Source organism: Octopus bimaculoides, chromosome 13 (assembly GCF_046866305.1).
Source record: "Octopus bimaculoides isolate indiv1 chromosome 13, ASM4686630v1, whole genome shotgun sequence".
Classification (NCBI taxonomy): Eukaryota; Metazoa; Mollusca; class Cephalopoda; order Octopoda; family Octopodidae; genus Octopus; species Octopus bimaculoides.
Genome location: NC_142940.1, coordinates 31,998,415 through 32,011,842, shown reverse-complemented (window position 1 = coordinate 32,011,842; position 13,428 = coordinate 31,998,415). Strand labels below are relative to the sequence as shown.

The window sequence follows — 13,428 nt, the reverse complement described above, 5'->3', positions numbered from 1 at the left end:
GAGTTTAAAACTATTTAGCTACTAATCAACCGAGTGCCAGCCTATATTTCTACTTTTATCTCTCCTTCTCTTCTTGTGAATGTTTACCAATGAAAAATACTGTCGTAGTTCACTAATACTAAAACCATAATATACACCCACTAACACAAGACAGACAGATATATTTCTCCCTCCCTCCTTCTCTCTCTCTCTTTCTCTCTCTCTCTCTCTCCATATATATATGTGTGTATATATATATATATATATATATATATATATATATATATATATATGTATGTATACACAAGCATACGTACAATGCAAATTTCTTCTTGGTAACACGTACTATCTCTCTCTGTGTCTCTCTCCCTTCACGCACGCGCACACACACAATCATAAAACCATACAACCACACAAGCACGTGTGTGTGTATTTGTTGTTTCCTTTCTTCTTGATTCTTCTTTCTCCTATTCATTTCATCTGTTCTTCCATATTGCCATGCTTTTCATAAACAAAGTACGAAACACGTAACAGATTTGACGTTACATACCAACACGTATTATCTCTCTCTCTGTCTTTCTCTCACCGTGTCTCCTCCTCACTCTCTCTCTCTCTCTGTCAATCTACCTGACTCACTGTCTGTCCGTCTGTCTATCAATTATTATTATTATTATTATTATTATTATTATTATTATTATTATTATTATTATCAACACGTAATATTAGATGTGAGTTTGAGTTGTAATTCTTGCTATTGGTTGCTACAAATAATCTAAAAGAAGAGACTGATTTGTAATATTTTCGATCTCTATAACCGATTGGTAATTGTTTTTTTTTCTCCTGAATGAAGTAGCAACAATCAATCTCTTTAGATGCAAAACACACACATGTATATGCAGATGAAAAATAAATTATATTTTGTGGAGTTCATGCTTTCACGGAAGTCATTAACAGCATATATACCTGCATATCTACATATACAAAGACCTACATAATATTGCATACATTCACACGCACAACGTAAATATATATGTGTGAATATATGCCTGTGTTCTAACATAGACGCATAACATGTTACAGGATTGAACACACACACATACCTACATAAATGTACTACGTTTAAGATTACTACAAAAATATATGCTTATAGCAACAGACAAAATCATTCATTACATATATACATACTTACGTGTGTGCGTGTGTGTGTATATATATATACATATATATATATATATATATATATATGTATATATATATTTGTGTGCATGCATTTGTATATTTATAAGCACTCATGCAAATATATAGTTGTGATGAATATATGCACTATATTTTGCTATTATTTTTTCCTTTGATAAAAGAATTATAATTTATCATTAAAATATTATTTGGCTTTGTAACTCTGTGAAATACAAATAACACACACACACATAAAATACTTTAAAAAATAAATAAAAGAATACGTTTGATCGAGCGCAGAGAAAATATCTAACACGACTGTAAAAACAGAACAAAACAAAGTAGAAATGGTGTTTACAAAGTTGAACAAGAAACTATCGTGTGCCGAGGTGAAAGGTTAAATAAATACAGCTGAGTTGTGTTGTCAATAGAGCACAAGCGGATATGAACAGTGACAATATTTACAATTATGAACTCTATGAAAATTTATATGGCTTGTAACAGTTAATATAAATAGAACAACAAAAAAACATATAAGGTAAGTGAATGTTTTTTTACATTTTATTACACGTTTTTACTTTTGCTGTATTATTAAAACCATTATTATTATTATCATTATTATTAACAATATTGTTGTTATTGCTATAATAACAACAATAATAATAATAATAATAATAATAATAATAATAATAATAATAATAATAATAATAATAAAAATAATAATTGTTATTATTATTATCATTTTCAAAAATTTCAAACACTAATATCCCGTTTGTGTTTGTACTGCATATGTGTGTGTGTGTGTGTGTGTGTGTGTGTGTGTGTGTGTGTGTGTGTGTGTGTGTGTGCATGCGTATGTGTATCTATGTATGTGAGTTTGTGTGCGGATGTGTGTATAATATATATATATATATATATATATATGTATATATATGTGTATATATATATATATATATATATATATATATATATATATATATATATATATATATATATATATATATATATATATATATATATATATATATATATATATATATACAGAGAGAGAGAGAGAGAGAGAGAGAGAGAGATACTATAACACAGAAAATTAATATAGACAGCGGTTTGCAATGTTTCATAAAGAAGGGAAACTATAATTGTCACTAAATGTAACTAAGGTGTTAGAAACGCCTACATTGCTAGAAATAAGAGGTAAAATGCTCTAACACTGTAGTCAAAGCACATAATTCTATACATATATACTGACAGGGACTGCAATCGTCCGAAAACACCGTTCATATTTATGTATATGTATGTCTATGCATTTGTATAACACATATATCAGCACACACATACACATACATACACACACACACGCACATATATGTGTGGCAATTTCATGTACAATACAGTCCCAACTTATTTAATGGTAACTTCAAGGTGTTATGCCTCATCTCACTTCTGTATAAATGGATCGAGTATTTATGTCTAAAAACACTACTAAAATTTCCACTATGAGAAAATTTACCGCGTAGATGACGTCTCTTGAGCTAAATGATATATTAGCAAACTGATTCATAAATCCAACGTGTTTTTTTTCCCGTTCATTTCGTTCGTTTCGTAACTCGGTTCATTTAAAATTGTGACCAATCAAAAATCGCGCTATCCTTGCGAAGTCATTTAGTGTAGTTACTTCTCTTTCATTCATTTAATCGATCTAATTCCGGTTTGCAGAAATACAACCTTTGTGTTTTTGCGAGTGGACACTAGTGTTGCTGGTGAGGGTATCCTAAATTATTGGTAACTAATTTTTGAACATTTTGAGAAAGTTTGCCTCAGTTTAAATTCGTCGTGGAAGTGTGGTAAGTAGCTTGCTTACCAACCACATGGCCTGGGTCCAGCCCCGCTGCGTGACACCTTGGTCAAGTGTCTTCTACTATAGCCTCGGGCCAACCAAAGCCTTGTAATTGGATTTAGTAGACGGAAACTGATAGAAGCCCGTCGTATATATATATATATATATATATATATGTGTGCGTGTGTGTGTCTGTGTTTGTCCCCCCACTATCGAGTGACAGCCGATGCTGGTGTTTACGTCCCCGTAACTTAGCGGTTCGCCAAAAAAAAAAACAATAGAATAAGTACTAGGCTTACAAAGAATAAGTCCTGTGGACAATTTGTTCGACTAAAGGTGGTGCTCAGCATGGCCGCACTAAAATTGCTGAGATAAATAAAAGAATAAAAGAATAAAAGAATATATACATGTAAGTTTGTATATATATGTGTGTGTGGGTATGGGTGTGTGTATGTGTGTGTGGGTGTGTGTGTGTATATGCATATGTATATACGCGGCCTAATCAATAAGTATTCGGACTGTTGCCTTAGTAACTAAGCTAAAGCATGCAGATTGAGGCCTCTTGACACAGATTGATCTTAACCTCTAGTTATAACGTTCTAGCTCCCTAACGCCATTTACAGTAGTAATTCGAAATAACGTATGTAACGTGTGATCGTCGCATTGACCATGATAGTGAAAGTTGTCCTGGCTATATCTGATCAGAGGCCTACGCAAAGTTTCAGAAAGGAGTGTATGAGTCGCACATGATGTACCGGTGGTTCAGATGTTTCCAAGATGGAAGAAAAATATCGATGGTGACGGACGCTCTGAGTAACCCGTAACCAAAAGAACTGAAAAGAACATGGCAGATGTGCGTGAAGGGAAATCGTCGAATCGCCATCTGTGAGTTATCAGAGGATGTGCAGATTATTTATAGTTAAGTTCATTCCATTATCACCGAAGATTTAGGTATGCTAAGTTTGTGCCAAAAGTGCTTTCAGCTGACCAAAGAGACACTCGGGATTCAGCTGCACAATTTCTCCTTTATTGTGTTGAGAACGATGAAAACATTTTGAAGACTTCGCGTAGGTCTCTGAGCAGGTATCGCCGAGCATTTGACAAAAATTAATGAAGATTCTCTGCTCAACTTTCTCCGTTATGGTCAATGCGACGATCACACGTTACACACGTTACTTCCAAGTACTGCTGTATACAGTGAAAGTTAGCTACAACACATGCACATCAGAGTACAATTTAAAGTTTTTCAAGTTTCTAACAGAAACACGGACCGTTCTGGCTCAGGTTACATTAACCTAAGCCAGAACGAGCAAAGTTTCTGTTAGAAGCCTGCGAAACTTTAAATCGCATGCAATCGTATCAAATTGTCGTGAATTGTTATTAGATAAAAACAGCGTTAATGATATCTTCGCAAATTATTGTTTCGTGAATTAGTTTTCTCGTGAAATATTTGCTCCATATATATATATATATATATATATATATATATATATATATATATATATTCTCTCCTTGTTTCTCTCCTTGTTTCTCTCCTTTTTTTCTTTCTGTGTTCCTTTCTGTGGAAGAGCGTAGGCGCGAATCGTTAAAAACTTTTCAATTCCCGACCGTTATACTAATACATCTCTTTGTTTTCTACACCACATGTCTTCGTCTGTTGTATATTTGTGAATTCTCCAGGAGTGGCTGTGTGGTAAGTAGCTTGCTTACCAACCACATGGTTCCGGGTTCAGTCCCACTGCGTGGCACCTTGGGCAAGTGTCTTCTACTATAGCCTCGGGGCGACCAAAGCCTTGTGAGTGGATTTGGTAGACGGAAACTGAAAGAAGCCCGTCGTCTATATGTATATATACATATATATGTATGTGTGTATATATTGTGTATCTCTGTTTGTCCCCACCCCCAATATCGCTTGACAACCGATGCTGGTGTGTTTAGGCCCCCTTAACGTAGCGGTTCGGCAATAAGAGACCGATAGAATAAGTACTAGGCTTACCAAAGAATAAGTCCTGTGTTCGATTTGATTCCACTAAAGGCGGTGCTCCAGCATGGCCGCAGTCAAATGACTGAAACAAGTAAAGGAATAAAGGAATAAAGGATATTTTTAACATAGCCCCAGAGAAATGTGTGATAACTGGTAAACGTCGTAGCCGCTGAATTGGTCCATCCCTCCAAATTCAACGGTCTGGAAATGTTTGATTGGGGAACTCACGAACATGCAGTTCTGAATGAGGTGGGGTACCATCTTGTTGGAAAATGACGGTCGGCTGAAGGTTCTGGAGTTGTGGTGCAGCATATTCAATCAAAAGGTCACGGTAGACATTTGCGGTAATCGCTCTCGCGTTGAAGAAAATGGAACAATAATTCGATTGCACATAATTCCACGGCAGATATTCACTTTGGGACTATTTCGCTGAACTGCGGTTCCAAGCAGTGCTGTTTCCTGCAAGTGCTCCACCCTTATTGCAGCCCCTTTTTGTTATATGTACTTCTCAAGATTTTTACTTACTGTTCCCAGGACTCCGACAATTCTTGTTAACGCTGCCATCTTTTTCATCGATCACAACTGCTTAATCTCCCAAGGTAACCTGTCATATCTCTCAACTTTTCTTTCTTCCTTATCGCATACCTTGTTCTTAGCAGGGCATGTTTATCTATGATCCAGCATAGTTTGTTTTCTTTTTCAATAAAGACCATGACCGGCTTCCTATTCTCTATCTCATGGTCGCACTGAATCATAAAATTCCATAAGATCTTTGCGTTATCATTTTCGATGATGCCTTCAGGTTTGTGGTCGTACCAATATTTTCTCTGTCAAGACCATACTATGGACAAGCCTTATATTGTCGTTGCATCTCTTATATTCTTTCTGGGCTACTAGCGTACATTGGCTGGTAATATGCCATACGGTTTCACCGTTTTGTCCACAGATTCTGCACTTATCACTTTCTGATATGTTGTTTACTCTGTATTTTATGTAGTTTGTTCTTAGTGCTTACTCTTGGGCAGCACAGATTAGAGCCTCCGTTTCCGGTTTTAAATCACTTTTAGTCATCCATAGCCATCTTTTTTCTGTCTGTCTTATCTTCAACATCCCTATGAAATTGTCCATGCATTCTTTTCTTTACCCATCTATTTTCAGTTTAATTCGTTTGCAATTGCTTGTACAGTGCTTTATCTTTGCAATCTTTCATCCTACACAAGACTGACCTTCTTACCTGTAATAATAGCGGTTCTGTGGACTTTTTACATACCATGCTATGTTGTCTTCTTCTGTTTTAATGCTTTGTTCGCATCCAATCAGTCGTCTTCCTTCTCTGTTTCTTGGTACATATAGTCTGTCTGTGTCACGTTTTGGGTGAAATGTCCCATATCTAGTTAGCAACTTCCTTGTCTTTCTGTTTAAGGTGTTTAGTTCGTCTACTGTCCATGCGATTACCCTGCTCCATATCTAAGGAGTGAAACCGGCCAGTTGTTGATAGTTTCAATCTTATTCCGTCCGTTTAATTTCGACTTAAGGATCAGTCTCAGTCTGCGCAAGTACCCCTACATAAATTTTTCTGTCATTTCTTTCTCCATCAATTTATCTATTTCCAAAATCCTCAAGTACTTATAGCCCGACTCTTCTATCTACTTCATAAACTCACCCAACGGTATCGATAGCCCGTCCATATATTTGATTTTGTCTCTCTTCAAGACTAACACACCACACATTCTCAGTTATTCTTCTTCTTCTTCTTATTATTATTATTATTATTGTTGTTGTTGTTGTTGTTGTTGTTGTTGTTATATGTTTAACCTTTGCTTTGTTTTTGTACAAGTTGTCTCTAAGTCTCACACAGAAATCTCAAGAGACAGTAAGTTAAAAATTCATGTTCGTGTTATGCCTAGGGTGTCATATATTTAGTTTTGTACATTGTATTGTTCTAGAGAGTATTGAAGAAAACAAGAAAATTAGGAGTTTGTTTTAAAATTGAGATTACATAGAGCGCATGTTACTTAGGATATGGGTATCTGAGCTAGGTAGCAATCAGCCCCATTTACTATCGTTCCTAGGGCACCTATGACAACAGGTATTGTTTTAGTCTTGAAATTCCACATTTTGCCAATTTGTATTTCAAGATCTTTATACTTGCTCAGCTTTTGGTAGGTCTTCACAGATTCATTTATATCGATTAGAACAGTCATATCAATGAGGAGGCATGGTATTTGTCTGAAGTCTCTCAATATAATGTCTGACCTATTCATACTTATCTTTCTGTCAGTTTGAATTGTGAAATTCCAGAGGAGTGAGATGTGATCATTTTCAAGCAGTGGAGGTGGGTTGTGTTCCCACCAGTTTTTCTCCTTGGGCAGGTCGAGGTTTTTGCAAATTACCTAGTGAATATATTGTGCTGCTCTGTTATACCTATTGAGATACTCTGTAGGCGCAAGAAGACTGCACATAGAAACAGCATGATCAATGGTTTCATTTTGTTATTGAAATACACGACATGTTGGGCTACTAGTAGTTTCTTGTAGGTAGGGATTGATCTTGTGCTGCTATGATAAACCCTGTATTTCTGATTTTAAGCTAAAAGACAGTAACCATTGGTGGGTAAGGGCTTTGTAAACATCGGTACTATTAGCTCTCTTTGGGTATTTGTAAAAATGTCTAAGGCAGCAGTTTTAGCACGGGTTTTCACACGCTTAACTTTTTCTGTGTTTTTCTGTACGTCTAATTCTGGGATTTGTTGTATTTGGTATTCACTTTGATATTCCCTTGCCTGTTTTGTTACTGAGTATGATGCTTTCTTGTTTTCATGCTTTGAGACAAGTTTTAACATCCAGTCATTAGAGTTTTTCAGGTAGGTATCTAGGCCAACTGTGGCAATCTTCACCTTTAATTCCAGTTCTAAAAGTCCACAGCCACCCTCTTTTCTCGGCAGATAAAATCATTGCATGTCTGCCTTAGGTGGTGCACCCAATGCATTCTCAACAATTTTTGTATTTTCTGTCAAGATTACATGTTTCAGTAATTGACCAGTTAATGATATTGAAACTAAATCACGACCGGTATGGCTAAAGTATTGATCGCTTCGATCCTGTTTTTTGCATTCTTGAGTATTGTCCTTACCCTGAGATACCATTCTCTTCTGACACTTTCCCTCATCACTGAATATTTGATTCCATCACCGTCAAATACTCCTAGGTATTTGTAGCTCTCCTTTGGTTCTAACTCCTTTATAACATTCTACTGATCAAGATTAACATTGGATGTGTCTGTCATTTTTCCTTTCATAAAGGTAGCTTTTGCACATTTATCGAGGCCAAATTGCATCCGGTTGTCATCACTGAATTGTTTAACAATCGTTAGCAAGTCCTGTAGTTGTTAGTTATTTTTTGCAAAGTGCTTTAAATTATCTATATAAATAAGATGATTTATATCTTTATCAAACATTTTATAGCCGTATTATACATCATTGAGTAATTTCGAGAGAGGTATTAAGTAAGCAAAAGCGGAGTGGTGACAGAGACTCACCTGGAAAACACCACATGAAATGTTTACATCTCCAGCATTAAGAGATTCATTGTCACTGTTCAAACTCGGTGTGGTTATCCATGATCTCATACTTACATACAAAAAGTTTCGCAGAGTAGGCGCTATTTTGTACATTTTCAGGTATTTCTTAATCCAGCTATGTGGTAGACTATCAAAAGCATTTTTATAGTCTAACCAGGCTATCAACAAACTTTTGTGTCGCTTGCGACAAACTTCCAAGATCATCTTATTGATCAGTAGCTGATCTGTACAACCATAGGACCCACATTTACATCCTTTATGATCATTAGGAAATACGCCAATTTCTATTCAAAAAACTATAGGTATATTCAGTCAAGACAGATGTTACTATTTTATACATTATTATTAAGCAGGTTATGGGTCTATAATTTTTTGGTTCATTTGTTTCTTCATTTTTTGTAGTAGGAATGTTATACCATTATCTAGCCAAGAGTTGTTGGAAAACATTATTGTAAAGTTTTCTTAGCAGTTCATGGCTCTCTGGGAAGAAATACAACCAGACGTTAGGAATTCCATCCTTTCCTAGAGGTTTCCATTTGCTTGACTTCCTGAGAGCAGATCTTACATCCTCTACCTTGATACCCTCCCACTTTTGCTCTTCTAAGTAGTCTAAGTCTTTAGATATTTTATCAATCCAAGGGGCCTTTGCATTGTGTGTTTTTTCCTCTGCCTAAATTTTATTCCAAAATTCCTGCACTTCTTCTTTTGATGGGAGAGGCTTTACTGTAACTGGTATTTTACCTATCTTCCTGTAAAAGTTTTTTGGGTTACTTTTGAACATGTTGTCCTTAAAGAATCTATCGCGCTTTTCATACCTTGCTATGCGAGCAGCTTTGGCACATACCTTTTGCATGATAGTTTCTATGGTGGCATCAATGTCAACTATGGTTTTCGTATTATATTTTAACCTTAATTTTCGGTGTTTTGTAGGTTTGGTAGTTTTGTCAAACTTAAGGCTTTTAAAACATTCTATGTCAGACCTAAGTAGCTGAATTTGGTGTTGAATACGCTCTGGCAAGAAGGCTTTTTGTGGGAATGTTGTCGCTTTCTAATCTTTTCACCACATAGAATCGTTGAGATTTTCGTGGATGCATAGAACAGGTGGTTGAGATCTGTAATATTACCATCATTAGCTGAAATTATATTCTTAAGTGCAAGGCGGATTTTACCAATTACTTTCAGGTTTTGGTTAGAATTGCGAATTTTTGGGAGAATGTTGCGTTCATTCATACTGGCGTCCTTAATTTTCAGCCATTCAATCATAATTTGATTTTTTAGATCATGTAGTTAGTTCTGTCGGGTCGTTTTCTGTATGACTTTCTTCATCTGTTTGATTTTCATCTGCCTTAGTATTTATGGTTGGTTCAGAGATATTTCACCTTGCTCATCAGTTACATTAACTCTTTCAATCATGATAGCATTTTCATCAGACCTGGGTTGGTCTATAATTATTTCCTCTGCGGTATGTTCTTTAACTGCAACTTCGTTTCTTTTATCCCTTATTGTTTGTTTAATTTGGTCAATATCTAATTCAGTTAGTAATTTTTTTTTCACAATATTTCTTCTGACGTTGGCAAGTTTGTTATTGTCTATGTATGATCTTACTTCAAGGTGTTTCTGTCTCCAGTCTAAGTAGGTTTGTTCAGTATTAGGGAAATATATGGCATGATACAAGGCCTTAAGTACCTCTTTATTATCTACCCTAGACAATACTACCTTCTTTACTTTAGCTTATTTGATGACGAGCATGGATTGCAATTTGTTGTAATATTCCTGTGTTTCGGGAAGATTTGAACCAGTAGTTGATTTTTCGACTCTAATCTGGTTCGAGTACGCGGTCCTCGGTGTTCCGAGTGTCGGTGGATCGGGTTTGTATTTTGCTTTGTTGTCATTGCAGGCACGACTAGCTTGGATGTTGACATTAGGGGACGGATCTGTCTGTTTATTATTATTATTATTATTATTATTATTATTATTATTATTATTAAAATAAAATAAAGAAATCATCATTATTATTTGATGAAAATTCACAGATTATTTTGCTGGGTGTGATAGAAATTGCCAGCTGTCGACAGCCAGTAGAATATAGTGACGCTTGTTAACTGGTTACACTTCAAGAACCCTGCGTAGAATTCTTGCAGTTCCAAGCAATGCTAATTTTTGTAGGTGTTGTACCAATTTGTTTGAGCCATATTGTTAGTTGAGCACTGATACTTCCAAGAGCAGCAGTTAATTAGGTACTACGTCTACTCTCCTCATTGACCACAACCTTCGCATTTCCCAATTCAAATCGTCATAACCTTTCAGGTTTTCTTTTTTCTCTTGGATCCTGTTGTCACAAAGACATGCTATGTCAATCATCCAGCATGTTCTTTCTTTTTGAACCATGTCATTATCAGGTTTCCGATGTCTGCTCAGGCGATCGCACTGAATCATTGCCTCCCACAAGATTTTCAATTATCATTCTCGGTGACTCCTTCTGGAGTTTGCTCATACTACCTCTTTGCTCTTTGTAAGCCGTGATTTCCACATAGCTTCCAATGGATCATTCTGGCCACATTGTCATGTTGTCTTTTGTATTCGCGTCGTGCCAATTTCGGCCGTTCGTTAACGATGTGTCATTCCGTTTCACCCCTTTCTACACCTCACTTAGTCCTTAACGCATGTACTTGAGCTGCGCATATGAGTCCTTCTGTCTCTGTCTTCACGCCACTCCTTCTCATCCATAGCCACCGGTCTTCTGTATCTGCCTTAGCGTACGTATCTCTTGCAAACTGACCGCACTTTTTTCTTCCAAGCTGTTTCTTTTTAGTGTTCTTTTCCTCTTTGAGCTTTTCTTTCTTTACACAGTTATTAGTTTTAATGACACTGACCTTCTTCACATATTTCAATAATGGTTCCACGACATTTTTTACATACTACCCTATGTTCTTTTACTCCTCTGCTTTGATACAATCCTGGCAACTGATCAAACCTCTCCCACCCTTTCTTCGGAACAAGCACACTCTATTGGTGCCACTCTTAGGGTGGAAGTTTCCATTCTCTGTCAACATTTCTCTTGTCTTCGTATCCATGTTAATCAGTTCTTTCCTTTGCCATTTTATAATTCTAGCTCTATACCGAAGTGATACTATCGCCCGTGTATTAACTGCTTCGTATTTTATTCCATTCAGTCAATTTTTAGCGCAACACCAATCTTAGTCTTCGGAAATATTCCATTCTCAGTTTCTCTTTCATTTCCTTCTCCATTATCTCGTTAGACTCTACTATGCCAAGGTATTTGTAGTCTCCCGTTTCAATTTGTTTAATCAGCTCTCTATTAAGTAATTTATTCCTGCTAGGAACTGTACCTTGCCTCTTTCAGGGATATTATTCCACATTTCTTGAGTCCGAATTCCATTCTAATATCAGCACTAAAACGGACCAAGTTCAACAAGGAACTCACTTGTGCCTCCTTGTCATACAGCTTGCAATAGGACGAAGAGGACTTGTTTAGCATTCTGCAAACCTTATTGAACTTGATAATTTCGGTTATAATTGCTGACAAAGCGAGTTTCTGATGTCCTGTATTGAGTAGGAGTGCACTGTGGCGAGCATGGAAGGCACGGGCAAGAACCTAGGTGAAGTCAACTGCAAGAACAATAAACTTTCGCACTGGCATTGTAAACATCTTCCATGCGAAATGGTCAGTGATGGTCTTCCTTCGTCACGAGTGCACAGCCATCATCATCATCGCGTATGAATGTATTTATGTATGTATGTTTGTATGTACACACGTACTCTTTTGAGTTAATATAGTTCCCGGTATTTGTAAATATGTGTTTGAATTGGTGTTTTGGTTGAGCTGTCGATGCACACACCGAAAAGTGTACATCTATTCAACTAAAGAATCTCAAATGGAAAATCTTTGGAATGTCTTACAAAACTTTACTGTACCACTAATTGATGGGATTCGGAGAATCCGCCTCCGTTTCTTATGCTTTTGATTTTTTGAAATAACTAGTAGTTCTAGGACTTTGCGCGCAAATTTGTTGGTACATAATCTACTGTACCTATGGTGATAGATACAAATGAGAAACTTATTGTCAGGGTACAAGAGCTGTAAGTTCCACCATAAATGTTCTTTTTCCCTTCAACCTTTGTTCGTAACTCACATCTTCTGTATCGCTAGCCTCTACAAGAGTGCATGACATTTACTCTTTGTCCACAGAACAATGTTAGGTCTGTTACGTTGGCATCGAATTGATGTTTTTATTGAAGTGTTACACCAATAATCCTTGATTTCCTAGGTGTGAATACCTGCTGGTTCTGACATGGCTCTGATATATACGTCAAAGCAGTCCTCCATTCAGACAGCATTGTAAATAGTCTCTGAGGCAGGTAGTGTCTCACAGACATTTTGGAGTAGGTTCTGATGATGTAGGTGGTATCTCTGACACTGGTATAGTAGATCCAACATATTTTATCACAACGTGGAGGTTTGGTGGTGTGTTCGTCCGTCTTCTTTATCAGACATTTAATAGCTATCTCTTGTTCCTGGACAGCGAAAGCATATAGTTCTACAACAGATGTAATATATCTCTCACTGGTCTACGAGAAGGTATCCCTCTTGTCAATGCTGCTGTTACCCTCTAGCTTACGAGATATGTACCCATGCATTGTTTTTGTTGACATGATACCTGCTTCTCCACCAAGTTTAGATAAGCCAGTGCATCTTCCTTCGGGTCGCATGAGACAGTTGAATTTTGAATGTACCTGCACAGTTGTTCTCCAAATTTAAAAATGTTCCTCTGACTTTTGAGTATGTATGGAAAGTACTCATTTCTTTCTTTACTGTCCAGGAGGTGTATGAGTGATACAATGCGGCATTCAA

General features: G+C 36.5%; 1 protein-coding gene across 1 annotated transcript in view; it reads left to right on the top strand.

Moving 5' to 3' along the window:
- The first annotated feature begins 205 nt into the window (after positions 1-205).
- The window catches only part of LOC106872092 (glycine receptor subunit alpha-2), an 817,309-nt gene continuing 804,086 nt past the window's right edge, over positions 206-13,428 (top strand). Inside the window, exon 1 of the mRNA XM_052972407.2 lies at positions 206-1,693. The gene's annotated coding sequence lies outside the window, so the exon portion shown is untranslated. The remainder of the gene's footprint in view (positions 1,694-13,428) is intronic.